This window comes from Perna viridis, chromosome 10 (assembly GCF_037379345.1).
Source record: "Perna viridis isolate PV_CMFRI_1.1 ecotype Kerala chromosome 10, ASM3737934v1, whole genome shotgun sequence".
NCBI lineage: Eukaryota > Metazoa > Mollusca > Bivalvia > Mytilida > Mytilidae > Perna > Perna viridis.
In genome coordinates this window covers 30,396,324-30,401,180 of record NC_142454.1, presented here as the reverse complement: position 1 = coordinate 30,401,180, position 4,857 = coordinate 30,396,324, and the positions used below count along the sequence as shown (strand labels likewise).

General features: G+C 34.2%; 2 pseudogenes; both read left to right on the top strand.

Annotated features, from left to right (window-relative positions):
- Window positions 1-517: 517 nt before the first annotated feature.
- On the top strand, window positions 518-2,849 carry LOC148605328 (uncharacterized; annotated as a pseudogene).
- Window positions 2,850-3,302: 453 nt separating this feature from the next.
- On the top strand, window positions 3,303-4,041 carry LOC148605327 (uncharacterized; annotated as a pseudogene).
- Window positions 4,042-4,857: the final 816 nt, after the last annotated feature.

The window sequence follows — 4,857 nt, the reverse complement described above, 5'->3', positions numbered from 1 at the left end:
CATGTCAACTAGTACAGGTAATTATAATTTCATTCGGTTGAAGTATTGAATTAGAATAAAATTAAATTCTCCTGAGTATTTGCATCATTTGTGTGGGGTGGTTGTTACGGTTTTACCCGTTCTTATATTTTCCCGCTCAAAATATTTTGGGTTTCGGCGGGCTTTCGTTTATATTATTCATTCAGCACGACGACGTCTTACTGATCGGTTCGGTTAAATTTTCGTTTTGCCACGTACCCATGGATAGAGAAAGGGAAGGTGATACTAACGAAGACGTTTCTCCTCGAGAGGTTTTAAGAGCAGTAAAACAACAACGTGGCTCTCAATTAAGACAAGAAGTAGCGGAACTTAAAAATGAATTGCATGTTTCCGCGGTTTCGTTGCATCCCAAGTTAAAAAGCCAAAACAAGAACAAGAATACAAATGGAAGTACGAAAATACTAAGATACAATGTAATCTTAATTTAGAAATTCTAGCTGACCTAAATCAAGTTATTTGGACTTTAGAGAACACAAAAATGTATTACGCTCAAGAAACAGTGCGTGAAATTGCAGACACTGTCCAAAAGCGAAATGAGTTGATTAAAATTGCTTATAGCAGTGAGGCTGGTTGGGATACTGTAAGAAATTACGAGTCCAATCCAGTCTCCAGCGATACTGATGAAGAAAATAGAATTAACAAAGCTGAGAATAGAGCGCTTCGTAAGCGCAATTTTAAAAAAAACACTAAAAAAGACGGCAAAAAACCTAATAATAATCCAGGTCCTTCCCAGTTTTTTAATATTGCAGCAAATATGCAACAGCAGCCCTTTCGTGAATCCCCAGCTTGGTATACCGGTACACCAATCTACTCGGGTATGCCGAGCACGAGTGGCGGCCACACAAGGAGGTTTCAGCATGGAGGATGTTATGGATGCAGATCCATGCAACAATGGAGAAACCGATGCCACTTCAACCCCAAAGCGGATGTCAAATCCAAAGCAGAATGAATTTATAAAAGATGAGTATTTTAATAGTTCTTTAGACAAAAAAATGATTTGAACTTAACAGAAGACTATTTCGAATATGAACAAGGTCAAGCTAATAGTATTGTTAAAGTTAGATTACTGAAAAATTGCGAATTTTGGAAGTCTATAGGTTGACTTTATTTTAGACACTATTTTACATGGCTACAAGAATCCCTTTTTATTCAACGCCTCCACCTATATGTTTACATAATAATAAGTCAGCCATGAGAGAGTCCAATTTTGTTTTCGAGGCTATAGATGACCTTTTGATCAGAAGTTTAATTGTTGAATGTATTGACAAACCTGTAGTCGTTAATCCGCTTACCGTATCTATTCAAAATAGTGGTAAGAAGAGATTATTTTAGATCTCCGTCACGTGAATAAACATTTATTTTTGTTTAAAATTTTATATTTATTCTGTATATCATCATATTGATATTTATGAACCACACTGAATATTTAAGTTTTTTAGGAGTTATGGCGAAAACATTAGATATTTCAAATTTCCGGTATTGGCGTTCGGACTCAGTTCTATATTTTTATATTTTTACTAAAGTTTCCCGTCCATTAATTAAGAAATGGAGAGGTGAAGGTATACAGATTTTGATGTATTTAGATGATGGATTAGGGATCCATGATAACGAATAAACTTGTCGTTATATTTCTATGCAGGTTAAGCTCTGATTGACAGAGGTTTTTGTTCCAAAAGTGGAAAAAGCTATGTGGAAACCTATTAGACAATTTACACTTCTAGACTATTATATTGATACAGTAGAGGCTCGTATTAGCATTCCTACAGATAGACTTTCTAAAGTTTTTAAGACTATTTTAGATATTGGATTATCATTAGAAAAGATTAAAACTATACATGTACGATCTGTAGTATCATTAGTGGGGCAAATTGTGTGTATGTCATATGTTATTGGTAAAGTAGCGTACATTATGACCAAAAACCTCGGTATAGACATTTTATACGCCGGTTCTTGGCAGAGTTATATTTCTTTGTCAGATGATAGTATTGATAATATACATTTTTGGAGGGACAATATTTCTTCTATTAATGTGAAGAAGTTTAATTTCGATTTTGCTTGCAATACTATTATTTACAGCGATGGGGTTACATGGTAGACAACCCCATTAATATTGCGCTTGGTATGTGGTCTTCCTCAGAGATGCTACGCAGTTCTACTTAGAGAGAACTTAAAGCAGTTCGTAATGTATTACTGTCATTGCTTGATTTCGTTGAAGGCAAGAGATTAAAATGGTTCACATATAACCATAGTTCGACTTCTATTATTTTGAAAGGGTCTATGAAGGGGCATTTACAGGAGATTGCTCTTGAAATTTACCCGATATGTTTAAAATTTAATTTGACTTTAGATGTCGCATGGGTCCCTAGATCAGATGATGAAAGGGCTGATTTTATTAGTCGTATTATTGACTATGACGATTGGAGTGTAAGTGACAATGTTTTTAACATGACTGATTTGTTATGGGGACCACATGAAGTTGATTGGTTTCCCAGAGATCATAACTGTAAATTGACAGTTTTCTATTCAAGATATTGGAATGTTAGTTCAATTGGAATCGACGCGTTTACGGTGAACTTATGTACATGAGGCAATGTAGAGCGTATGGCTCTGTTATTTTGCGTTTATGGAGATGGGCTAGTTTTTGGCCTTTTCTGTGTCCCAGTGGAGAAAGCTTTCTTCCTTATGTGGTGGACTGCATTTATTTACCTACTAACAAAGCTAATTATATCCCTGGTAGAAGTAAAAATTCGGTATTTTGAAATATTACTTTACCATTTAAAATGTTAGCTCTCAGGGTGGATTTTAGGTAAAAAGAGTAATCAAGGGAACCAAGGTTATAGCGGTAATCAAAAGAATGTAATCCAGGGACAAAAACCAGACATGGAAAACAGACATACACAACAAAGAACATAAAGTAACTAAAATCATACATACAAAGTAACAAAAGTAAATGAGCAACTCGGACTCCACTAAAAACTGGGAGCATGGACATGGTGCACCGGTAGGGTAAGCGTCCTCTGCTTTCCTAGAACCACCCGCCGAGTTGCAAAACTAGTTAAACTAACTAAGTTAGTAAACTAACTTTTTACAGCATGTTAACTGTATAAAGACTTTGATTCCGGTATGAGTAGGTGGTTGTTGTGGACAAATTATGGTAGTGATCAAATGTATGAACATTGTCTTGCCAGGATTTGAGTGATTATAGAGTATAGTTAATATGTAGGATTAATATTATTTTTGTATTATATTAGATATTAATATTGATGTACGATTGTTATATCATTTTCTTTTTACATGTGTTTTTGCAGACTTTCAAGCGGGATATTTGTGAATTAACGGATGAATTACTCACTTCTCTTGATTTGATACCGGACTTTCTTTCGGAGGCAAAATCGGCGAATACCGTTAAGAAATACTACTATTGTTTTCGGCACTGGAAATCGTGGGCTACTACTCATAATATTCAGGAGTGTGATATTTTACCTGCAAAATCTTTCTATGTAGCGCTTTATTTAATATCTTTAGTACAATCGTGTAATACATCCAGTCCTGTTATTAAGGCGTTTTATGGTTTGAAATGGGCACATTCTCTTATTACTGTTTTATCGCCGACTGATTCCAAATTAGTTATAAATGTACTTGAAGGTGCCAAACGCAGGACCATTTCAAATATTCATAAAAAGGAGCCTATTACTCCCGAATTATTAGAGAAGATCTATGATAATTTTTGTCCCTAAAAATATATATTTCCAGCGTACGATTTGTGCATGTTTTTTATCTCTTTCCGGATTTCTGCGTATTTCAGAATTATTAATTTTGAGGAGAAGTGATATTAAAATTTATTCGTCTTATCTTTCTGTTTTCATAGAGAAAAGTAAAATGGACATTTACAGAGATGGTTGTTGACTTGTTATTTCGCGTACTCCAACCAAATTGTGTCCCGTCAGGCATTTAGAATTATATCTTGAATGGTGCGATATATCAGAGGATTTGGATGAATAGTGGAATATATTACGTGTTATATGTTATAATAAATTATACGTATCACTGTATTCCCTTTATAGATTCTAAGTTATTCGTTGGTTATTATTAAAGCATTTGTTTGTGTCCGTTGTCTGTGTAATTCACAATGATGAGGGTTTGTTACCAGGAGAAGTGAGCACGAATTAGCATCAGCTTTTTTCGTTAAAGAGAATTTGGCGTGTACAATCACTTAGTTTTGCATTTATGGGATACTTGATTGTCACCTACGATTAAAAGGATTTTACGTTTAAAGGATCTCGTGGTCATGACCCAAATTTTAATTTTTGCAGATATTATTATAGTGGAAAAAAAAAGATATGACACGTGATCATCAGATATGTCACGCTTTTAAAAAGATCAAAAATATAAACGGAACTAAATTATGAAGTTATGTTTTTTTCTACTTTAATCGTAATTCAAATGTGGAAATCATGATTAAAAGTATGGCAATTGGAAATAGTAAATGAGATATATTTTCAATCAGATCTTTTATGATAACAATATATATCACTTTCAAAGTAAATCATATAAGCTTTGTGCAATTATCTGGGATTAAGTACGAATAGCCTTGTATATTACAGGCGTTTTATTGCTGTATCTTGCTAATGTTTTTCAATTTATGTTGCTATGTGCACTTCTTATGGACTATTTTTATTTGTAGATCTCACTCGTCAATTGTTTTCGTTTCGAATTCTGCGCTTGTTCACTATTCACTTAAATCATTGCATAGTTTTAATCATCGTCGGAAACATGAAACCCACGGTTGATTATGCTTTGTACCTCGCTCCATCATGG